The sequence below is a fragment of the Giraffa tippelskirchi genome, chromosome Y (assembly GCF_054371585.1).
Source record: "Giraffa tippelskirchi isolate mGirTip1 chromosome Y, T2T-mGirTip1v1.2.pri, whole genome shotgun sequence".
Classification (NCBI taxonomy): Eukaryota; Metazoa; Chordata; class Mammalia; order Artiodactyla; family Giraffidae; genus Giraffa; species Giraffa tippelskirchi.
The window spans coordinates 25,291,560-25,318,104 of NC_137290.1; the positions used below are offsets into that span (position 1 = coordinate 25,291,560).

General features: G+C 39.5%; 1 pseudogene; it reads right to left on the minus strand.

The window, feature by feature from the left end:
* Positions 1-138: 138 nt before the first annotated feature.
* Positions 139-26,545, minus strand: part of LOC145537564 (testis-specific Y-encoded protein 3-like) — a 32,343-nt pseudogene continuing 5,936 nt past the window's right edge.

The window sequence follows — 26,545 nt, forward strand, 5'->3', positions numbered from 1 at the left end:
CAGTCTATCTGCCGATGATTTAGTTTGTGTTTCTGTCATGCTTGCTGTGAGGCATGAGGCGTCAGCTCTGGGTTGTTCAGGCAGTGGGGTGGACTGCATTTTAGATTAAAAAGGGAACCTTCATGGAGACTGTCCTAGTTAATATTCACTGTAGACAGGAAGTATCTGGTGTCCCATGATCCTGGTCTCAGTGCTGGGACCCTGCACGATCAGGGTCAACTTATGTTCAGAGAACCACAATGCCGTAGTAAGTGTTTGAGGAGATTAAAAAAGTAGCATAGATAAATGGCAAGGAAACAAAACCAAACAAAACCAACAGTAGCATGCACAATAGACACAACAGCGGAGATGGCAGATTCATAGAGAAAATTGATCAAATAAATCTCAAGAAAAAAACAACACCAGAGCAGAGCGACAACTGACAAATAAAGAAAGCAAATATGACAAGATCAGATACAGGCCCCCGAGAATAGCAGAAAATCACAGTTAATATAGAAATATACATCTATTTAAAAATGAAGATAGGCAACATCAGCAAAAGGCACAGAAAATGGGAAACCAAAGTAAAAATAGAAGTATATATACATAAATAAATGGTCAAAATAATCTTAAAATACCAAATCAATATGCAGTAATAAAGAAGCCTACAACTGAGAAAAATAGTGCACCGACAACACAAGAATTCAAAGCATCAGAAGAATAATACATATTGCCTTGTGTCTCATCTGATTAGCATCCTAGTCCCCAACATGAGTCACAGGACAATTGCACCTCTTTTGAAAGCTCTCCAGAGGTGGAGAGAGTTGGACTCTGGATCTCTCTAGGGAGAGCTCAGACTCAAAACTGCTATAACACATGTGCATTCTTACAGCTGCCTGAGGCTGGGCATTTTCTTTCATTTGAACTCTTACTGTCTTTTGATGTATTTCATAGACACAATGTCTGTGTCATCAATCATGTATATTTAATCTGCAGCATGCTCAACTGGTTGGAAGATATGCTAGCCACTGCCTTAATGGCTCTGTTCCTTGGACTCAGATGTAATTTTTATCCTTCCTTTACATGTGGTCACCAAAGGAGTCTGCCCTGAGACACTTGTGGAGCACTGGGGTATCTCTTGGTGAGCACAGGGGGTGGTACAGCTGCTTGAACTGCTGGAACCTGGCACGGCCAATTATCAATAGGAGCCAGCAGCCATGGGCAGAAAATATTTGGCTTTAATGGGATCCTTTTCTATCCTGAGGTTGAAGAAGCATGAGTGGTACTTCTGGCTGGTCTTTTTCTATTGCCTTGTAGTAGCTTTCAAAAGGTGGGAAGAGGAGGAGCTGCAATGGTATCTCTACCTCCTGAGTGTGACACAGCAAGTAAGGTCCTGCCTCTTTGGCAGTTTGGGAATGCTCAACAGGAATTTCCTACAGCACAACTAATTGTACTTGTTCCATCATGCCATCTCCACATAGTCAACAGCAGTCCTCTCCCAGGAGGGCTTTCTAAATCCTCTGTTCCAGCTTCCAGACCCCATGCACACAGGTTGAGCTGTATTGCAATTTGGGGCATGTAGGGTCACATCACACACTGTCTGTGTGACTCTTGCTCTATACAGTTTATATTTCATCAGTTGTTTTACCATGCTTCCTTTCAGTCCAAAGTAATTTACCCTTTAGTGAAGGGGCTTGCCTTCTTCTGGAAATCTCTTTCCTGCTTCTCCATTTCCCACCACAAGACAGAGGTTTTGTCTTGCTTCATCTCATCCTCCTTCTCCCATCTTAATTCCTTTCCATCCAGGAGTGTCTGATATCCACATGGGCCACTCTGGTGACCATGGTATTCTGTTAGTATTGATCTGATGCTCTGGGAGAACTATTTTCAGGCAGTATAAACGTATAATTTGTAATCCATTCATTGAGAAAGATGCATTTCACGTTCTCCTACATTTCTGCCTTTTTGGAACTTATCAGTTTTCCTGGCAAGCTCTGTTATTCTTTTTTTTTTCTCTTGATAACAAAACATGAAATATTAGTTGATATGAATTAATCTATGTGATGGGAACCCCCATTGAAACACACATAATTGGTACAACTTTGACTTCTGACATGCAATCAAGCACATTTTGTTGTTGTTGTTTTTCTACCGTCCTCTCCCTGAAATGTCTGTTAATGAGGGATTGTAATCAACATGGAGGAATGCAGAACTTTTCCACATAAAATATAATGGCATAATTTGGTTCGAAAAGTCAGCACTTGAATATATCTAGCAATATTTTTAACGTTCCTGACATTTTCCCGGAGTACACATGCCAGATTTCGGATCTCAAAGTTTGACTCCATTCAGTCGGTGTTGAAGGCCAGAGACTGCCATGGACATAATTTAATTCTTGTAGAAGTAATATGGGAAGTTCACAGGAAACTATCAGTTGCTGTTTGACTACTTGATAAAGAGAGAAAGCAACAACAGCAACAACAACGACCAAAAAAAACAAAAAACAAACAAACAAACAAAAAACGGGCAAGTGTAGTTACTGATTTGATCATAATTATTACTTGATTTTTGGATCATAGAAAAAGCATGGGAATATCATAAAATCATTGTTATCTGCTTAATTGTCCTTGTTAATGACGTGTACACTGTGAAGCATACATACAACCACAACAACAAATTGTGGAAAATTATTAAAGAGGTAAGAATACCAGACTACCGCCTGGGAAATGTGTATGCTAATCAAGGCACAACAGTTAGAATCGGACATGGGACAATTAACTGGTTCAAAATCGGGAAAGGAATATGTCAAAACTATATGTTGTTACTCTGCTTATTTAACGTCTGTGCAGAGAACATCATGAAAAATAAAATCCTAGATGGATCTCAAGCTTGAAATAAAATTTATGTGGGAGTTATGAATAACCTTAATTAACATGATGACACCACCCGAATGACAGAAGAAGAATAGGAACAAGAAGCCTCTCGATAAAAGTGAAAGAGGAGTGTGGAAAACCTGGAATGATACTCAATATTCAAAAAACTAAGAAAGCGGAATTTGGTCCATCATTTCCAGGTGCATCAATGAAGAGAAAATGAAATCAGTGAAATATTTTGTTTTCTTGACCTACAACACCACTTCGGGCATGGACTGCAGCCATGAAACTAAAAGACCCTGTCCCTTGGATGAAAAGCTTTGACTAATCTATTCCACCTATTAAAATGTGAAGACATTCCTGGCAAAGATCTGAATATACAAACTTGTTTACCAACAGTCGTGTATGGAGCTGAGAGACGGACCACAAGAACCAGGCTTCAAAGCATCAATGCTTTGTAACTGTGGGGCTGGAGAAGAATCTTCAGAGTCTTGTGAAGAGCAGAGAGATCAAAGAAATCAACCATGAAGGGAATTAACCCTGACTATTCACAGAAAGACCGATGCTGATTCTGAAGGGCCAATATTTGGTCATCTGAGGCCAACAGCCAAATCACTGGAAAGAAGCTGACACTGGGAAAGATGGAGGGCTGGAGGAGAAGGGAAACACAGAGGATGGGATGGTTGCAAGGCATCACCGAATCGATGGATATGAATTTGAGTAAACTCTGCCTTATCTCAATGAAAGAGAGCCCAGTATAATGCAGTAAATGATCTTAGAGTGTCAGACACAACAGAACATCAAAAATTAAGTGTAGGCACGGCTTGTTGGATGGTTCATAAAGCATATTAATCTCTCATAGAACATAGTGTGATAAGTGAGATTGAGGACAGTGAGAAAGCACACAGTTCTTGTCAGTTTCCTTCCTATCCTCCCTCAAAATGTACTTTTTACAAAGACTTTGGAGAGCTTTCCAGGGATGGAAAATTTCTGCAACGTCATGCGGAATGCTGAGATGGAACCCTTACCCCACATACCACTTGAATGTACAACCTTGGTCTTCTGCAGCAGCAGACATTGTCTCTAAGCACTTCCTAGACCTCCCCATTTTTGGAGGTGTTAGCATGCCTGGTATGTTACCTGAGGAAGAAGATGAGAAGTAAAATATAATTAAAATATCTCAATCAAGCTCTGTAATCCTGGGAGCAGCATCTTTGACCTGTGCATGCTAGTATCCCTTAGAAATACTTATATGGGCTGACTTTGCTGAGCATATAGGGAGGTAGGCCACCTGCTTCATTTTTACTTTCCCTATTGCCTTCTCTGTGAAGAAGCCATTCCTCTTCTTTTAATGTTGCAGTTTTTGTCTACACATGAAGGGTGAGGATTGTGAAGGTAAGGAAATGTATATGGAAGCCCCATGAAATTGAAGACAGAGTACAAAGTTTTCCTCTTCGAGTCAGCTCTGAAGTCTTGTGGCCTTTTAAAGACACGCACTATCAATGCATATCAAAATAAATTATATTGATAAAATTCTTATTGGCTGGTTGCCACAGACAGCTGAAGCCAGAAGTCCTGTATAGTCAGCAGCTTAGCAGTGGGGCGCGGATTGGAATTTGAAGATATTAGGTGAGAAGAATATGGATGTTATACCTTCTGTCTATTTTAACTCTCTTTCTGATACTCTTGGGCATGGGGAAGGTATGTTCCACCTTGTAGGGACAGAATTCCAAATGTCATTCTTTGTTTCATTTGATTCCCAAGAGTATTTTTCATTAATAATGAGTGTGCAGCCTACCTGCTCTCCATCATTTTTAACAGTATCTTCCTGGCTAGGAAGGGAGGGAATATCCCATTACATGGCGATCTGATTGAAAATCCACATGTCGAATTAGCCTTCTCTGTCACTGCCATAACAGAGGTAGGCTGTTTTGTTATTGTGAGATAGTAGACATCTAAGGTCCCTCTCAACTTATTCTTGGCTAACTGTGAGAGTTCCAGAGTTTTTAGCTGTTTTACTGAAGTAGCTTGATCATTAACTAATTGTTCTCAATCTTTTCAATTCACCCCTGTGAACAGAGAAAGTAGTCTTTTCTAAGGTCATTTTCATTTGTATTTCATTTCCCTATTTGTATTTCTGGGTTAATCATTTTTTTTCAGGGAAAAAATCTGTAAAGTGGAAGTCAAAAAGAACACCCAGACATACAGAAACACATTTTATTCCTATGCACACACACAGAAGCCCTGCCACACTCCTATGTGCCCAAATCACAAATAACAGGAAAAAAAAAAAGAAAATTGAGAATTCTTACTCAGGGACTCTTACTAATTCCATTTTTTTTCCCTCTCTCTCTCTCTCTCTCTCACTTTTTTTTCCCCTTGACCAAATGTGGGAAATTATTTTTCTAGTTAAATGGTTTCACGCTAGTGACATCCTAAACTAGAACACTTTAAAAGATGCATCTTTGTTCTACATCTCAGGGTATCTTAGAATATTTTGTATATAAGACTATTCTGTGATTGGTAACATAAAATGATATTGTCGGGAAACAGTATTGAAGTCACACTGACCTTTGTGTCCTGCATTTACCTATTTGCTTGTTATACTTTAAGCATCCAATTTCATCCTCTGATCCTACCCGTCATGTTATCTGTCTTTTTCTCAAAATTTATGCAGTTTTGTTCCAGAAATTTTCTTTTGCACTTTTACTATTTTAGACACCAGACTTAAAAAAATGGAATCATGCACACTGTCTAACTAATGTACTGACCTATATTTTCTTAATGTTATCAGGATTGTAAACACTGATACAATAAAGACATATAAGAATAGATCAAAGTTTTAATGTGTCATGAAATGTGAGGACGTAACCAGGTTTCCCTAGGTAGGATGATTGAGACACAATTTGATAATATGTGCAACAATTTGATAATATTCAGGAGTGGATAGAAACAGAGGTTTGTCAACTTGAGATACCTTGATGCCCATAGCCATGGCTTTTATTGGCTATCCCAAAGGTCTATGGAGATTAATCCTGTTATCTTTGGGAAGGATCTTTCACTCAAGGTAGACTATGAAAAGAAGCTGAAAGGGAGTCAGAAGGAATAGTCTGCACAAGGCAAAGAAATAGAAGGTTCAATCACATTTGTGTTGATTGTGCTCAAAGCACGTACATTTGCCTACACATTAAGATGCCTGAAATCTAAACTGAGGCCATTTAACCTAGTGCTTGAAATGATAATTAAAGACACCAATTTCAGTGACTCAGATGTGCTGCAAAATGCTTAATTCTCTAATGCATAGTACTCTGACCTGCATTTTAAAGACAATTTTCAGTGCAAGAAAAAAAAAAAAAGTGCTGCTGTGAATGTGCCCTTATCTACACAGATTTCCCAGGCCTCACTGTCAATTAGCTGGAAGAATGAGAATGATGACCTTAACTTGATGTTGCCGTATGTGAAATAGCACACAAACACACGGACATGACTCCATGTTTCCACCACTGTCTAAAGGAATGGCTACAAGTTGAGATTGCCCACAGTTCTAAATAGAGCTCATAAGAGTCTGTATAGAACAGACCAGCAAGCAGATATTCTGCTCAGAATATTTCATTGCACAGTATATTAAGGAGCAGCCATTGACTTTGGGCCATGTTTTCTCCATGACTTTGATAGATGATTAAACTGAATGCTTATTCTTTGTTTTATATTTATGTATAATTAGTATTGAATTTTAGGCAAGTGCAGGCTGAAACAAAACGCTTAAAATGGGTTCTAATAGACTGCAAATTTGCTGAGAGCATACAATCATTTTATAATTTGAATTACCTCATTTGTCTTTCACATAAATATAATACATATTTGATAAAGGAAAACATTCTCAGTCAATTATAAGGGTCAATTATAGAAATAGTGGAGGATATGGGATTTTGTTGAGTAATGAATATAGCTTTTGATTGGTTATTACATCTCTTTATTGCTAACTCAGGAAGTACTTAAAACACGTCATTTGGAAGGAGCTATATGTTTGCTGATGTGCAAGATACATAAGTAAAAGTGTGTAAACACATAGAAGGCCTGATATCTGTGCTTACTTTGGTAGGAAGGCTAACACATTCGCCTTCCAACTGCAAGAAAAGGTTGAAGCAAAGTTGTGAGAAGAGACTTAGCATGCCTGAAAATAGTTTGCCTTTCATAGCTACAGAAGGACAACGAAAGAGGAACTTAGTGAAGCTACTAAGGCAAGCAGATATCAGGTCGTCCAAGAACATCTGAACCAAACTGAGGTGTTGCATTCCACAGAAGGATGTAAGTCTGTCTTTACAGGAACATGAAAGTAATATCAAATTATGCATTTGGAAATATAGGGTGAAATCCTGTTGGTAGGCAATAAACACACGCATTAAAGACAGAAGAGTAAAAGTGACCCTTTATAATACCATACTATTTTATGTCATGTTGCAATTTTTCACTCTGTCATCTTCTCTCTGATATTATTATGCTGATCATGATAACTGAGCAGGCTACACCACATATATTTTCAAGTGTGAAACATAGTTTCTAATGGAGACAACCTCATGTCTAACCTCTCTTTATTTTAAGTGACAGAATAGTATGCACCTGAGACAGTTATAAGGTATATATTGTGCATTTGCCTTACCTCAGTTAGATTTGTATCTGTTCTTCCTCCCATAACATCCTAATTTTGATATCCATTCAGATCAGCCTGGATGGTTTCAAAAGTCACTTTATCCATTACTTCTTTTCCCTTTACTTTAATTTCCTTTTTTTTTAAAAACAAGTGATTGTTTCATTTACATGGGATACATATCAAAAGTTTTCTTGAACTGAAGTCTTTATATTAAAACACTGTCCAATAGTCAGACATTGAAGGAAATTCTAATTTTACTCTTATTTAAAAAACAAACTATGAATATGAACATATACCTTATTGTTCAATTAAGAGATGTAGGGATTTGTTAACGTGTACCAACATTAATTTCACTCTTCATTATCCTGCATATTTGACACATATTTGTTAGATCGGTTGTAATTAGGATAATTTCCATATAAGGAAGATGGTTGATGAGTTAACCTTGAAAGAGAGGCAGCAGATGTATCAGCGGTCATTGGCACTAGGAACCATGAATTGCCTGCATGTTCCAGCTTAGAGAAAGTATCATATAGGGCTCACATATCTCTGTATGTAACTGGAAAGTTAGACATCTCAACCATTAGTCCAAAATAACTGCTCTGCCAAGGCGATAAGATGTGGTACTGTGAAGTAGAGGTAGTCATAGTAGCAAAATTCTCAATATGATCTTTTGTTGGATGTAGTTGCTATGTGAGTGTTGATGGAAAAATGTTCAAGTGATTGTAAACCATAGGTTGATCTATCACAGTTTGCGCTGGTGTTCTAACTGACATTAATGATGGAGAAGAAAAATCCCTTTGATTTGGGGCACTTGTATTACCAGTTATCTGGCTAGTAGAAGGTTTTAGTATGAAAGGCACACTTAAACTTGTTGAACCTGAAAATACACTCCTCTAGTTTTAGAAAGAAAAGCATATTTATGATAATCCACATTGCTCCTTGCTTTAACATGCTTCTTCTTGTAATCATGAATTAATGAAGATACTGGAGAGACATTTTTAATTCCAGTTTATTCTTTTTCTTCTTACAAAAAGCTGGGCATGGACTCGTTTAAAATTCAGATTATGATAGAAGTGCATCTAAAACTCAAGAAGAAAATTTAATGACTTTTTAAAGCACGGTAAAACAAAAAAGCATAGCTCAACTACAAAACTGATTCATTTAAGCATACAAAGTTAATAGCATCTAAACACTTCCATTAGCAGTTTTAAATACATACATATTAGAAGTTACTGCGTTCCACAAGTAAAATCATGTTGTATATCTACAGTAAGTTCCACTTTCAGTGGCTTCAAGATTTGTGTCTTGTTGAAACTTGCTGGGAAATTTTTGAGATCTCAAATGTTTTGATATCCAGCTTAAAAAAAGAATAAAGAAAAGAAAAAGAAAAAAGAAAACAAAAGTCAATAACATGTTTTCTCAGTTTTAAAGTCAGTTTTAAGTACCCATGTGAATACACTCACTGGGTCACATGGATTAATCTCATACATTCCTGAACTAAGTGAAAAAAATATGAATACCATATTCAAAACAGAGATTTTTTTTTTTCTGCCAGAAAGTCAGCTACTGAAGGAGATCTTTGAAAAGTTTGTCGTATTTTACTAAACCCATAAAATTTAAGCTGTTGTACTAAATTTTTCATATTATCAGTTTTAGATATCTTGTGAGGCGGCCTTCCTGGTGGCTCAGACAGTAAAACGTCTGCCTACAACGCAGGAGACCCGGGTTTAATCCCTGGGTCGGGAAGATTCCCTAGAGAAGGAAAACGCAACACACTCGAATACTCTTGCCTGGAAAATTGCATGGATGGAGAATTCTGGTAGACTACAGTCCATGGGGTTGCAAAGAGTCAAGAGCTCTTTCTTGACGTCTTTTCATTGATCGTGAAGAGCTCTTTCTTGACGTCTTTTCATTGATCGCTATAGAAAGGTCACTCCCACCCCAACAAATAGATTTAAGCTGATCACTTTCAACTATATTCCAACGTTTTTGAGGAAATGTGAGTGAAAGAAAGTCATCTGATTCACCTGGATCAGAGATAGAAAATGTATAACATGGTTCTTTTATCACAAATTCTTCAGACAAAACCTGAAAAGGATCTTCTTCAATCAGAGACCTCAAGATCAAGTTCCCAGTAATTGTGTGATATCATGAAGGAGATCTAATGCAGTTTTCTGAACCAACTGATCCATCTTTAGGAAAAACATCTTTAATTACTGAAAAAAACTACGTGCCATTTCACATCATTCTGCAGATACTTTTCTAATTTGTCTGATTTTACACAGTGCAAATTCAAATAATGCATGACTACACTACAAAGCTAATCTCTCTAGATCCTCACAGATCATCACTGTTTCTCGATCTGAGAAACAGTGACATCACACAATCACTGGTTTCCTAACAGTTAAAGGGTAAAACTCAGCCAGTGTTTACTTCACTACGAAGTAAATTATATCAACCTAAAATATAGGCTGCTTAGTTAAATAGAAACCACAAATATGAAACTTGCAAAATTTCATTCCTCAAGAAATTTTACACAAACAAGTTACATCAATAAGTCTACTTGGTTCTTGAAATAAAAGTATTGTATCCCTCTTTGGTACACACACTCTTAGAAGTCAATACTTTTACCAAAAAACCTTGGGTGTGCTCTCTTGTGTGCAGTAAAGCCAAACAACTGACTGTGAGCTGTGGTGAAAGCAAGTGCAGTATAGTGTTTATTGTATGCCCAAGCAAGGAGTATTCTTTGGCATTGCCTTTCCTTGGGATTGGAATGAAAACTGACCTTTTGCAATCTTGTGGGCACCTCTGAGTTTTCCAAATTTGCTGACATATTGAGCACAGAACTTTCACAGCATCATCTTTTAGGATTTAAAAATGGAATTGCATAATTACCACTAGATTTGTACATAGTGCTTCTTCCTAAGGCCCACTTGGCTTCACATTCCAGGATGCATGTCTCTAGGTGAGTGATCACACCATGGTGACTATCTGGGTTATGGAGATTTTTTTGTACAGTTCTGTGTATTCTTGTCACCACTAATTAATGTATTTTGCTTCTGTAAGGTGCATACCATTTTTGGTCCTTTTTCAAGCCCATTTTTGCATGAAATGTTCCCTTGGTATCTCTGATTTTCTTGAAGAAATCTCGAGCCTTTCCCATTCTATTGTTTTCCTCTATTTCTTTGCACTGATCACTGAGGAAGGCTTTCTTAACTCTCCTTGCTATTCTTTCGAATTGTGCATTCAAATAGGTATATATTTTCTGTTCTCCTTTGCTTTTCACTTCTCTTCTTTTCACAGCTCTTTGTAAGGTCTCGTCAGGCAGCCATTTTCCTTTTTTGTATTTTTTTTTCTTGTTGGGATGGTCTCGATCCATGTCTCCTGTACAATGTCATGAACCTTCATCCACAGTTCATCAGGCACTCTGTGTATCATATATAGTCCCTTCAGTTTGTGTCTTACTTCCACTGCATAATCATAAGGGATTTGATTTATGTCATACCTGAATGGTCTAGTGGTGTCCCCCACTTTCTTCAATTTAAGTCTGAATTTGGCAATAAGGAGCTCATGATCTGAGCCACAGAGAGCTTCTGGTCTTTCTGTGCTGGCTCTATGAAGTTTCTACATCTTTGGCTGCAAAGAGTATAATGGAGTTCATGATCTGAGCCGCAGTCAGCTCCCGGTCCGTGGATTAGATTAGCAATTGGATCAGATTGCCAGTTGCCGAACTCTAAGCTTTAACCTTTTCTGCCTCAGAGAACAGTGTATGCGATAGATACTATTTAAGCTGTTAGAGCTGAATTATGGAATGAATGTGGGCCTGTAAAACTCTGTCTTCTATTTTTTCCTTTCCCTGCAAGCTTCATAATCAAGACATCTCCCTGGAACTTCTAAACTCTTTCATATAGAGATATTTTCAATAGCAACCACTTGGTCATTTTGCTCCTTAGAAGCCTTCTTACTTGTACTTATCTAATTCTGTGCACATCACTTTGTAATAGGACATGCAGTTTAGAGGTTGGCCTTACTGCCAAGATTGGGCTTCTCTGATAGCTCAGTTGATAAAGAATCTGCCTGCAATGCAGGAGACCCCGGTTCAATTCCTGGATCAGGAAGATCTGCTGGAGAAGGGATAGGCTACCCACACCAGTATTCCGGCCTAGAAGATTCCATGGGCTGCTGAGTCCATGGGGTCACAAAGGCTCAGACATGCCTGAGCAACTTTCTCTTTGACTTTAGAGCCTGGATTACTAGCAGCAACCATTAAAGGAATCATTCAGTAGGACAGTTGGACCCTGGACTTGTACTTTGAGTATGGCGGCTAGTCAGTGAAATACCTGGTATTCTCTTTGTCCTTGATGTGCACGGCTCAGACAGTAAGATATCTGCCTGCAACGTGGGAGACCCAGGTTCAATGTGTCAAGATCCCCTTGCAAAGGAACTGTCTACCCATTCCAGTATTCTTGGCTGGAAAATACCATGGACAGAAGAGCCTGGTGGGGTCCAGTCCATGAGGTCGCGAAGATTGGACACCACTGAGCAACTGACACTTTCTAATTCCTATAATATGTGGATGTGGCTTGCTTCATGGCAAATTTTAGTGGTCCAAGGGTCAGTGGTAGCCTCTGTTTCAGGCATACAGTAAGTAGGAAGACCAGCGGTAAAAACGAGAAGCAGTGTGGCCTGCTGGGTAGAACACACCAGACTATACTTATTATAGTGCACCACTCAGGTTACTTTCACTAGGTATCCTTCAACTCCATAAACCCTGGCCACTAATTTTTGTGAAAAGTTTCCTGTTCTGGAAAATTGCCTTTGGTCATATGAAAGCTTCCTCACCCAAGAGGTGAAATTCCCACATCTGTGGGTGAGATTTGGACTGAGTGACACGGAAGTAAATGTCTTAATACAAAGTGAGATAAAGCCTGGTGTAACTTGGTCTCTGCTTGACATTAGATTTTGTTTCCCCTCTGCTATACCCTGTTTCCCTCATTCCATTTCTTCTGGAAAACCCTCACCATTGAGTCCTCTGAGTAACAAAGATGGGCTCTGCTTTTAGGAAATCTGATGGAAAACATTCCCACCACAGAATAACAACTACTATTCGTCACGAAAAGGAACGGGAAAAATATTCATACTCTAGCCTCAATTTCTCTTACGGTGAAATGCCATTGTCTGCTGCTATTTACTATCCTTCCTACAGACCTGTGAGATTACTTTGTTTGTATGTTTTTATTTTTATTTTTTCCTTTTTGATGTTCCTTGGCCACATAAGTCATGGAAAGATATGCTTTTCTTAGAAGCTGATGATTTTTTTTAGCTGATCTTGAGATTGACACCCAAAGTTGGTGGTTTTAACTTATGAACAATATACTTCCTTTTTTCAAGGGATAGGATCTTAATAATCTGTCTTCAAGTCCAGAGTTTATCAAGAATAGTAAGGTTAAACATGTTTCTTATCGGTTCCACTATTTAGGTTGTATGTTTCAAACAAAGACCTCTATTCCAGAAGACAATTGAATAAAATCCCAAGCGAAATAGACTTGGGAGATGTTCGTCTATTCCAGTCAGAGAAGACAATCTATCAAAGTGCATTGAACAGGTCAATCTAAAATAGTAGTCTAATAACAATCTGTAAAGTCAGAAAAAGCTGCATGAGGAAGTTAAAATAAGATCTCATAGGCATTAACAGACAAGAGAAACCAAGGGGAGCAGTAGAATGGCATAGGCACAGATGGTGAGACTAAGAAGAAAAGAGCACAGATTGAAAGGTCGGTGTGATTGAAGAATAGAGTTAAAGAAACAACGTGAAGATTGAGAATAAGGTAGAATCCAGAGTCCTCATAGGCTCTTCTCAAGATCTTGCTTTCCATCACATGGCTTAGCTGGTGAGTGACAATTTTCTCTGATTGTAGCAAGGTAGACAGTGTCCGAGGAACATACGTGGATGCTAGAGAATGAATTGCAGTCCCCTGAGTCATCTGCAGTTGAGAAATCTGCACATTTTGTGCCAGGTGAGTGTTGATAAAGACAGTGATATGTGGCTGAATCTAAAGCATGATAAGGGGTAAAATTAACAACACTGAGGTATGGATAGGGTGAAGTGCATTAGAAAAGGAAGTAGTCAAGAATGAATAGTAGTATCAATCACAGAAGGAGAGAATTTGTGTTGTTATTCAGTCAGTAAGTCATACCCAACTCTTCAGAACCCCATGGACTCTACCCTGCCAGACTTCCCTTCCCTATTTCCCAGAACTTGTTCAGATTCATGTCCATAGGGTTGGTGATGTTATCTAACCGTTTCATCATCTGCTGACCACTTCTCCTTTTACCTTCAATCTTTCCCAATATCAGGGCATTTTCTACTGAGTCAGCTCTTTGCATCAGGGGGCGAAAGGAAGAAAGAACACTGAAAGGTAACGAAGTTTTCCAAGGAGAGGCCTTGAAACTCTTCAGGATACAGATGCAGAAAATACTTTTGACAACATTCAACACCCATTCATGACGGGTATATGCAAAAACATATACAGGCAGTGGGATCACAGGGAACCTTCTTCAACCATATATGAATAAACCCACTGCACACATGATTCACAATGGTAAAAACCTGAGAGCATGCCCCCTAATGTTATGAATAAGATAAAGATGCCCACTCTCACCATTGTTATTCAGCATCGTCTCTGGACTCCAATTGCGAGCAATCAGAGGAGAAGAAGAAAACAATTTTCAAACGAACTGGGAAAGAAGAGGTGAAACTGTCACTGTTTGCACATGGCATGATACTATGCCGAGAGAATCCAAAGATGCCACCAGGAAATGACTAGAACTAATCCAGGACTTTAGGAAAGGGGCTGGATACAAAGACAACACACAGAACACTCTTGCTTTTCTATAAAATAACAACAAAAATAAAAAAAAATAGAAACGTAGGAAGCAATCCCATTCACCATGGAAACAAGAAAAGAAAAATTTCTGGGAACAAACCTACCTAGGCTGGGAACAAACTTGTGCACAGAAAAAAATAAGGCATGGATGAAACAAAAGTGATACAAAGAGATAGTGAGATACACGATTCTCATGTACTGGAAGAAAAAACGTTGTGAAAATGGCTACACTACAAAATGCAGTTTACAGATTCAGTGCCATTCCTATGAAATTGCCAATGGCATTTTTCACAGATAGTAGAACAAAAAAGTTTTTCAACTTGTATGGAAATACAGAAGACCTTGAAGAACCATGTTGCCTTGAGAGAGAAAAACAAGAGCTGGAGGATTCAGACTCCCTGATTTCAGTCTATACTACAAAGCTGTAGTAATCAATGTGGTATGGAACTAACACAGAAACAGGAATATAGAGCAATGGAACATGACAGAAAACCTGGAGATAATCTCATGCCCAAATGGGTCCCCTAATCTATGACAAAGGAGGCAGCAATAGTCCATGGAAAAAAGACAATCTCTTTTAAAAGTGATGGTGGAAAATCTTGACAGCTAAAGGTAAAAGAATGAAATTAGGAAACTTCCACATCGCTGTTCTGTGGCCACGTCGTGTCTGACACTTTGTGAAGCTGTGGGTGGCAGCACACCAGGGCTCCCTGTCCTCCACTATCTCCCAGAGTGTGCCCAGGTTCATATCCACTGCATCGGTGATGCCATCCAACCATCTCATCCTTGTTTCTGGCTTTGCATTCTGCCTTCAGTCTTTCCCAGCATCAGGGTCTTTTCCAGGGAGTTTGCTTTTCGCATCAGGTGGACAAAGTTTTAGAGCTTCAGCTTCAGCAGTGGTCCTTCCCATGAGTATTTAGGGTCGATTGCCTTGAAGATTGACTGGTTTGGTCTCCTTGCTGTCCAAGGGATTCTCAAGAGTCTTCTCCAGCCCCACAGTTCAAAAGCATCTGTTCTTTGGCGTTCCGCCTCCACTGTGGTTCATCTCTCACAACCATATATGACTACTAGAAAGAACGTAGCCTCGACTCTACGAACCTTTGTCAGCAACATGATAGCTATGCTTTTTACACACTGTTTAGGTGTGTCATAGCTTTCCTGCCAATAAGCATTTGTTTTCTAATTTCATGGCTGCAGTCACCATCTGCAGCGATTTTAGAGCCCAGGAAGAGGAAATCTGGCACAGCTTTCCCGTTTCCCCTTTCTAGTTGCCATGAAGTGATGGAAACGGATATTGTGATCTGCGTTTTTATACTGAGTTTTATGCCTGATTTTGCACTGTCCTCCTTCACCCTCATCAAAAGATTCTTTAGTCCCTCTTCATTTTCTATCATTAGAGTGGTATGCATATGCATATTGTAGATGGTTCACATTTCTCCCAGCAATCATGATTCCATGTGCAACTCATCCAGCCTGGCATTTCTCATGATGTGCTATGTGCTTAAGTTAAATAAACAAGGTGACAATCAACAGCCTTGTCATCCTTGCTCAATCCTGAACCAGTCACTTTTCCCATACGTGGTTCTAATGCTTGGTTCTTGACCTGCCCACAGGTCTCTCAGGATCCAGATAAAAGATGGTCCTGTATTCCCATCTCTTTAAGGGTTTCTCACAATTTGTTATGATCCACAAAATCAAAGACTGTATAGAGTCGTCAGTGAAAAAGAAGTAGAGGTTTTTCTGGAATTAACTTGCTATTTCTCTCATCCAGCAAATGGTGACAACTTGAGCTCTGGCTCCTCTGCTGTTTCTAAAGCTACCTGAAGATCTGGAATTTCTCAGTTCACGTAATGCTGAAGCCTAGCATGAAGGATTTTGAGCATAAATTTTTATCATGGGAGGCCAGCACTATTATATGGTGGCTTGAATGTTCTTTAGTCCTACTCTTCTTGGGAATTGGGGAAAGGATTTACTTTTTCCAGGCCTGTGGCCATTGTTAGGTTTTCGAGATTTGCTGACATCTTGAGTGCAGCACAGGTCATAGCAAAAACCCTCCTCCAACAACACAAGAGAAGACTCTACACATGGAGATCACCAGATGGTCAACACCGACATCAGATTGATTATATTCTTTGCAGCCAAAGATGGAGGAGCTCTATACATTCAGCAAAACAAACAAACAAACAAACAAAATAATGGGGGAAGACTGTGGCTCAGATCATGAACTCCTTATTGCCAAATTTAGACTTAAATTGAAAAAAGTAGGGAAAGCCACTAGACCATTCATGTATGACCTAAATCAAATCCCTTATAATTATACAGTGGAATTGACAAATAGATTTAAGAGACTAGATCTGATAGACAGAGTGCCTGATGAACTATGGACAGAGGTATGTGACGCTGTACAGGAGACAGGGATCAAGACCATCCCCACTGAAAAGAAGTGCACAAAAGCAAAATAGCTTTCTGAGGAGGCCTGAAAAATAGCTGCGGAAAGAAGAGAAGCAAAATGCAAAGGAGAAAAGGAAAGATATTCGCATCTGAATGCAGAGTTCCAAACAAGAGCAAGGTGATATAAGAAACCCTTCCTCAGTGATCAATGCAAAGACACAGAGGAAAACATCAGAATGGGAAAGATTAGCAATCTGTTCAAGAAAATTAGAGATACCAAGGGAACTTTTCATGCAAAGATGGTCTCGATAAAGGACAAAAACGATATGAACCTGACAGAAGCAGAAGATATTAAGTAGAGTTGGCAAGAATACACAGAAAAACTGTACAAGAAAGATCTTCATGCCCCAGATGATCACAATGGTGCAATCACTCACTACAACCAAACATCCTGGAATGTGAAGTCAAGTGGGCCTTAAAAGCCTCACTACGTATAAAGCTAGTGGAGGTGATAGAATTCCAGTTGAGCTATTGCAAATCCTCAGAGATGATGCTGTGAAAATGCTGCACTTGTTATGGCAATAAATCTGAAAAACTTAGCAGTGGCCACAGGATTGGAAAGGGTCGGTTTTCATTCCCATGTCACAGAAATGCAATGCCAAAGAATGCTTAAAAACTGTATAATTGCACTCATTTCACACACTTGTAAAGTAATGCTCAAAATTCTCCAAGCCAGGCTTCAGCAATACGTGAACTGTGAACTTCCAGAGGTTCATGCTGGTTTTAGAAAAGGCAGAGGAACCAGAGATCAAATTGCCAACATCCGCTGGATCATCGAAAATGCAAGAGAGTTCCAGAAAAACATCTATCTGCTCTATTGACTATGTCAAAGCTTTTGACTGTGTGGATCAAAATAAACTGTGGACAATTCTGAAAGAGATGGGAATGCAAGACCATCTGAAGTTTCTCTTCAGAAACCTGTATGCAAGTCAGGAAGCAAGAGTTAGAATTGGACATGGAACAACTGACTGCTTCCAAAAAGGAAGAGGAGAACGTCAAGTTTGTATATTGTCACCCTGCTTATCAAACTTATATGCAGAGTACATCATGAGAAACGTTGGGCTGGAAGAAACTCAAGCTGGAATCAAGATTGCCATGAGAAATAGTGATAATTTCAGATACACAGACCACACCACCCTTGGCAGAAAGTGAAGAAGAACTCAAGAGCCTCTTGATGAAAGTGAAAGAGGAGAGTGAAAAAGCTAGGTTAAAGCTCAACGTTCAGACAACTAAGATCATACATCTGCTCCCATCTCTTCATGGGAAATAGATGGGGAAACAGTGGAAACAGTGAAAGACTTTAATTTTGGGGGCTCCAAAATCACTGCTGATGGTGATTTCAGCCATGAAATTAAAAGACACTTGTTCTTTGGAAGGAAGGTTATGACCAACTTAGATAGCATATTTAGAAGCAGAGACATTACTTTGCCAACAAAGGCCCATCTAGTCAAGGCTATGGTTTTTCCAGTGGTCATATATAGATGTGAGAGTTGAACGGTGAAGAAAGCTGAGCACGGAGGAATTGATACTTTTGAACTGTGGTGTTGGAGAAGACTCTTGAGAGTCCCTTGGACTGCGAGGAGATCCAACCTGTCCATCCTAAAGGAGATCAGTCCCGGGTGTTCATTGGAAGAACTGATGTTCAAGCTGAAACTCCAGTACTTAGGCCACCTCATGCGAAGAGTTGATTCATTGGAAAATACCCCAATGCTGGGAAGGATTGGGGGCAGGAGGAGAAGGGGATGACAGAGGATGAGATGGTTGGATGGCATCACCGACTCAATGAACATAGGTTTGGGTGAACTTCGGGAGTTGGTGATGGACAGGGAGGCCTGGTGTGCTGCGATTCATGGGGCTGCAAAGAGTCGGACATGACTGAGCGACTGAACTCAACTGAATTGATCTGAGTGCAGCACCTTGATAGCATCGTCTTTTAGGACTCTAAGTAGCTCTGCTGGAACTCCATCACCTCACTTGGTTTCACACTCCTGAATGGCGGGCTCTGGGCAAATGGTCACACCATCGTGCTTATCTGAGTCGTTTAGGCCAGTTTTTCTACACTTCTGTAGATTCTTTTCATCTCATCTTGATCTCTTCTACTTATTTTCGGTCTTTGCTGTTGCTGTCCTTTATCATGGCCATCTTTGGATGAAATGTTCTTTTGATATCTCCAATTTTCTTGAAGAGATCTCTAGTCTTTCCTTTCAATTGTTTTCTTCTATTTCTTTGCATTGTTTATTGAAGAAGCCCTGTTTGTCTCTCTTTGTTATTCTCTGGAACTCTGCGCTCAGTTGGGGTACCTTTGCCTTTTCCGCATGTTTTTTGCTTCTCTCCTTTCCACAGCAACTTGTAAACCCTCCTCAGACAGTCACTGTGCCTTCATGCTTTTATTTTTCGTCAGGATGGTTTGCTCACTGTTCAATATTTTGGACCGCCTACCACAGTATTTGAGACACTCTCTTTACTAGATATAAACCCTTGAAACTATTTGTTACCTCCACTGCATATTCAGAGGGGATTTGATCCAAGTTGTACCTGGCTGGCCTAGTCGTTCTGCCCTCTGCACCCCACCCCAACTCCTCCCCGTTTAGTTTAAGCCTGCATTTTGCCATGAGAAGATGATGATCTGATGACGATCCACAGGTCTTGTTTTTACTGACGGTATGCAGCTTTTCCCACTTGATTGCTACCAAGAAGATGATCAATCGGATATCGGCAGAGACCATTTGATGACATCCTTCTGTAAGGTCGTCTCTTCTGTTGTTGTAAAAGGATGATTGCTATGACCAGTGCAATTCATGACAGAATTTGATTAGTCCATGTCTTGCTTCATTTTTCACTCCAAGGTCAAACTTGCCTGTCACTCCAGGTACCTCTTGACTTCCTACTTTTGAAATCCAACCCCCTATAATGATAAGGATATCTTTCATTCGGTGTTAGCTCTACAAGGTCTTGTAAGTCTTCATAAGAACTGATTATTTCAGCTTCTTCAGCATCTGCATTTGTGGGATAGACTTTTATATCTCACGTAAAAAAACAATCTTGGCAGAGACCTAATCCATGAGATAAGGAACTTTTTATATTTCATTTAGGAAAATCTGGGTCGCGATTTTCCAAATGAGATATGCAGTTCTCTATATTTCATGAATGAAAGTCTAGGCACTGATTTTCCTACATGAAATATGGATTTCTCTACTTTCACGTTTGAAACTCAAGGCACAGAGCACTTTCCCCTGAAATATGAAATTCTTGTATTTCACATGGAATTGGCAATAAATAAGGTCACGTTTTGTAACACGAAATATGGAATTTTTCATATTTCTCATCTGAAAACCTGTGTACTGACTTTACTTCCTGAACTACAGAATACTGTATATTTAACAATTGAAACACTTGGCATCGATTTTCCTAAAGAAATATGGAAATTTCTGTTTCATTCATAAAGTGATTTTCATGCTTGAGGTGTGAAACTCTCTGTATTTCACCCAAGAAAACTTGCATGAAGCTCTTCAGTATGAAATATGGAATTCTGTATATTTTGCATTTGCAAATCTGGGGACAGATTTTCTCATGTGAGATACAAAATGTCAGTTATTCACATGTGAATATTTGTGTCAGATTTTGACATACAAAATACGGGATTTTCCATGATTCGGAAATTAACATCTTGGCCAGACAGTCAAATATAGAATGAGCTATATTTCATATATGAAAATCTGGTCACAGATTTCCCTATTGAAGTTTGGAATTCTCTGGATTTCATTTCTGAAAATCTGGGTGAAGACTGCCCTGCATGATATATGGAATAATCCATATTTCACACATGAAAATCTGGGTGCCAATATTTTTACATGAATTGCATAAATCTCTGAAGTAACAGTTGTATTTCTAGGTTTTGATTTTCCCATATGAAAAATGTGCATCTGTATATGTCACATATGAGACTGTGAAAGCAATTTTTTTTAGCATGATATATGAAATACTCTGTATTTTATTTATGAACATCTGCATGTCTGTATTACTACATGAAGTTTTGAAATTCTGTGTATTTCTCATCAGAAAATCTGGGCATCCATTTTCCTATATTAAATATGAATTTCTCAAATTTTCCAACATCTACATCACAGCACAGTTTTCATTACATAAAATACGGACTTATTTATCTTTCACATCTGAAAATCAGGGTGCAGATTTTCCTGCATGAATGATGGCATTATCTCTGTTTCTCATGTGAAAATCTGGACACCAATTTCCTTTTTGCTGTTTGTTTGGTTGGTTTTTGCTAACAATAAACATTTTAATAGAAACAGATATATTATTTCATTCAATAAAAATGTGAAAGATTATGTCTAAGTAGATGTAAAGACTGGAAGGAAATCTACTCCATCTTTTCAGTAGTCAAAAAACAAACAAACAAACAAACAAAAAAACCTGATGACTAGCCCAGACTGAAGGGACAGAATGGGACAAATGAAGTTCAGTTCACAGGACTTGTTAGCTCTAGAGCATTCTTTTTTTTTTCTTTTTTACGAAAATGTAATTAGTTCATTTTCAGGTAACTTTTATTTTTTATTATAAATTTATTTATTTTAATTGGGCGCTAATTACTTTACAATATCTAAGTGGTTTTTCCACACATTGACATGAATCCGCCACAGGTGTACATGTGTTCCACATCCTGAAGCCCCTTCACACCTCCCTCCCCATCCCATCCATCTGGGTCCTCCCAGTGCACCAGCCCCGAACACCCTGTCTCATGCATCGAATCTGGTCTGTCATATGATACGATATGGCATATGATCTGGTTTGACATATGATAATATACATGTTTCAATGTCATTCTCCCAAATCATTCCACCCCTGTAATCTCCCACAGAGTCCAAAAGACTGTTCTATACATCTGTGTCTATTTTGCTGTCCCGCATATAGGGTTATCGTTAGCATCTTTCTAAGTTCCATATATATTTGTTAATATACTGTATTGGTGTTTTGCTTTCTGACTTACTTCACTCTGTATAATAGGCACCAGTTTAATCCACCTCGTTAGAAGGGATTCAAATGCATTTATTTTAATAGCTGAGTAATATTCCATTGTGTATATGTATCACAGCTTTCTTATCCATTCGTCTGCTGATGGCCATTTGGGTTGCTTCCGTGTCCTGGCTATTATAAACAGGCCTTCGATGAATATTGGGGTACACGTGTCTCTTTCAGTTCTGGCTTCCTCGGTGTATATGCGCAGCAGTGGGTTTGCTGGGTTGTATGGCAGAACCTCCACACTGTTCTCCATAGTGCCTGTACTAGTTTGCATTCCCACCGAGAGTGTAAGAGGGTTCCTTTGTCTCCGTACCCTCTCGAGCATTTATTGTTTGCAGATTATTGGATGGCAGGCATTCTGACCAGTGTGAGATGCTACCTCGTTGAGGTTTTGATTTGCATTTCTCTGCTAATGAGTGATGTTGAGCATCTTTTCATGTGTTTGTTAGCCATCTGTATGTCTTCTTTGGAGAAATGTCTGTTTAGTTCTTTGGCCCAATTTTTGATTGGTTCACTTACTTTTCTGGACTTGAGCTGCAGGTGTTGCTTGTATACTTTTGAGATTAACTCTTTGTCAGTTGCTTCATTTGCTATTAGTTTCTCCCATTCTGAAGGTAGGCTTTTCCCCTTGCTTCTAGTCTCTGTGGTTGTACAAAAGCTTTTAAGTTTCATTAGCTCCCATTTGTTTATTTTTGCTTTTATTTCCATTACTCTGGGAGGTGGGTCATAGAGCATTCTGCTGTGATTTGTGTCGGAAAGTGTTTTGTCTATGTTTTCCTCTAGGGCTTTTATAGTTTGTGGTCTTACGTTCAGATCTTCAATCCATTTTGAGTTTATTTTTGTGTACGGTGTTAGAAAGTGTTCTAGTTTCATTCTTTTACAAGTGGTTGACCAGTTTTCCCAGCTCCACATGTTAAAGAAATTGTCTTTTCTCCGTTTTATTTTCTTGCCTCCTTTGCCAAAGATAAGGTGTCCATAGGTACATGAATTTATCTCTGGGCTTGCTATTGTGTTCCATTGATCTATGTTTCTGTCTCCACGCCAGTACCATACTGTCTTGATGACTGTTGCTTTGTAGTATAGCCTGAAGTCAGGCAGGTTGATTACTCCTATTCCATTCTTCTTTCTCAAGATTTCTTTGGCTATTTGAGGTTTTTTATATTTCCATACAAATTGTGAAATTATTTTTTCTAGCTCTGAAAAATACCGCTGGTAGCTTGATAGGGATTACATTGAATCTATAGATTGCTTTGGGTAGTATACTCGTTTTCACTATATTGATTCTTCTGATCCATGAACATGGTATATTTCTCCATCTATTTGTGTCTTGTTTGATTTCTTTCATCAGTGTTTTATAGTTTTCTATATGTATCTCCTTTGTCTCTTTAGGTAGATTGAGGTTTTTAAAGGCATAAGCCACACTTCTTGCATGGCTCTGCAATAAAACATACTCTGCTTTAAACTCTAATGTTTCGATATTGCTTGGCCCAAGGTTGCTGGGTACAGGGGTATTTAGTTACAGTAACACCTTATCTCTCAAGTCTGTGGAGGTTAACAGAATCTCTTGAGAGAATGTCTCATTTCAAAACCACATACACTCATAAAAGGATGACCAGTTTTTTCTTGTGTGTGAAGCAAATTAACAGACACTGAGAGCTCTCCTAGTTACCAGGTGAATTTAGGACAAAGTGTGACAAAGGTTTTCATCAGGTCTTACTTGAGGACTACTCATTATTTTGGAAACTTTGTCATGAACTGATTTGCTAGGATATATAGAGAGAGTATATCTTTTATCTTTTCTATCGTTTAGTAGTTTGCTTCTCATGTGTGTCACATTATGTTTTAATATGTGCATACATTTTCATACTGTAAAATATGGGGAATTTCATTCTCAATTTGGAAAGTGTGTGGTGAGATATTCACAGATGAAATGCAGAGAATTCTGTATTTCATTCAGGAAATCTACATGCATGTATTCAGATGTGAAATACCAAGTTCCATGCTTCACGTAGAACACTTTTGCCCTCATGTCAAAATGTGATACACACATGGAATTCTCTCTGTTGAGAGAAATTTATACAGAGATGCTAAGGATAGTGCCCCACCAAGGGCCACGGCTCTCCATTGTCAGAGGAATTGAAGTCTGCCATTTATTGTACAGAGGCCCTTTCACAGTGATTCTGTTCTCACCCAGCCTCCAGGTGAGAACACAGCCCAGCCTACCCCATCAGCCCAGGCCTGTGGGACTAGGACGGGTAAGAGGATCAACCCAAGACACCCTTTTAAGGAGTGATGTTTCAAACTGACAAACTCTGCATGTAGCAGGTGCTTCTGCTACAGTGCTACCAGTCTCCCAAACCTTACAGAAAAGGGCAAGCTGTGCTCAGATGCCTGGTCATGTCGAGGATAGAATGGTCCTGCACTTGAGAAGGACAGAAAACCCTTTGTAGCTGGGTGTCCTAGGGGCTGTGCAGAGCCCCTCTTCTGTGCCTGGGAATCTGGCCCGCTTCATTTTTCTGCTCCTTCGTATCCTCCCTGACTGCGCCCAGGTGCTTCGTTTCTGCCTCTCCTTTCTGATCAGGCATCCATGTTTACATTTACATGCCTGTTTACACTTCCAGCTTGCTCTGTTGGTGAGGCCCCTGGGCTTTTTTCCGTGGTGTCAGTGCTTCTGCTGCCCTATGATCTTTCTACCTTACACAAGCTCTTTCACGTTTTCAGTGTCCATTCTTCCATCCCCCAGCCAGACCAGCTCAGACAGCTCACACACACATTTGTGTCAGCACATGTGTGTGCATGCTCTCCCACCCACCTACCCCCCCACACAAACAATCCTGAAAAGAAACTTGCACAGATGTGCCGCTAATTGTTTACTTGTCCAGTATAATGAACTTTGGTAAGCACCCCTCTTTTCTTGGCCCGGTTATTATTATTATTTTCACTCACTAGTTGATCAAATCAGCGTCCTCTTCTACTTCTATGATACATCCTGGAAGGTGAATGGGATTTGCTCATGAGGGGGCTGACTTACAAAGAGGTTGGCAGGGTTGGAAGTCCTCACTGTGGATGGTTGAGTGACGTGTGCCTGTGTTCTCTACTCCCATCACAACAGACTGGTTCACAGTGCCAATCATGGTGGCATGATTCCATTCCCTGTGCTTTCCTTCCAGAAAAAGCACAGAAATAGCAAGGGGCTTTGAACTTGAAATTGATCATGCACCCCCTTTGCCCAGGCTATAGCAGGTCACTGAGGACAAGAATTCTTTAACAAATTCCTATTCACAGAAAGGCAAGTCCCAACTCTTACTGCCTGAGTGATGCTTCACTTAAAATCATGAAGAAATTCTGCATGGGTAATGCCAGGTTAACGATCACTGCAAGAAGTGGTAATAGTCAATGTCCTTCTTTCCTGCAGCAGTGTTTATAGAACACTTAACAAGTCAACCCCAAATCTCTCCTGACAGATCAAATATTTTCTGACAGATGCATTCCTGCAACATCTTTGCCCTTTGTGATCCTAATTAATATTCTCATTTCAACGAGTGATATTCTTGCCCCATGGGCATTTCTGTAAGTGTGTGGGCATTGCTGTTTCCAAACGGGGGTCACTGTTAACTATTCCTGTGATAAAGCATTTCTTGCTGTTCACAAATATCGTGTATCTCTTAAAAAAAAGTCACAAGTCAAGATGTTGGAAACATTTGATCCAGGAATGAAAGAAATCATCCAATTCACACACAATCTGACAAAGACACACAAACTTAAAAAACAAAAGTGAATACAAGCAACACAATTCACGTATGTTGAATAGGGCCGTGCAAGAACTGACACAGCTATTGCAGCAGAGCTGTGTATAATGGCACAGGCATGGATGTCATATCAAAGAAGACAGGAGGCATAGGCAGACCCAGAGGAAGAAACATCAACTCACATTCAAGGGCAGGCACAACAGAGACACCCAATCTTCATTCTAAACAGAGGAAAACATGAACACATCCAGGGAACAGGAAACAAATGCAGCTCAGGGTGATTGAGCCAGAATGCTCAAGAAATCATCAGTAACCCGCCAAGTCTCACACGCATTGATATTCAGTGGAAGAAAACCTTACACAACACGTCCAAGTGTGCAGTCAAATCTAATAGCACCTAGATCTTAGGGCCCAAGTGAAAGCCCGAAAGACACTGGGACACATGTCATGGCAAGTTTCCAGAGAATGACCATCAAGTCAACGATGCACAGTTCAGTTTTACTAACCGATCCATGACTATCTCTGCACTCTTCACTTCAGGACAGGTTAGAGCTAAAGCCACCCCTGGTACTGAATCACTGGTACTGAAGACAGGTGATATTAGGCGTTGGGGCACCCTGTCCTTAACTCTTCTTGTCTTTAAGTTCTTTGCAGTGCCTTACTAAAACTTCTGAATGTGGATAACTAGAATGAGCCCAGTCTAAGGTCCCCAAACACATGCACCAATATGCCATCCCACACCCACAGCAGAGTTATTACACATTAGTTTCTGCTTTGTGTTGTTTTGTTTTGAACTGGTGCTGAGAAACACAGGTACCAGCCTGCCGGAGCCCCAAGGATTCTTTGAAGATTACAGATTAAGAAAGTAAGAAGACATGTTTCCATTGTTTGCTGGGCTGCTTGTACAGAAAGCAC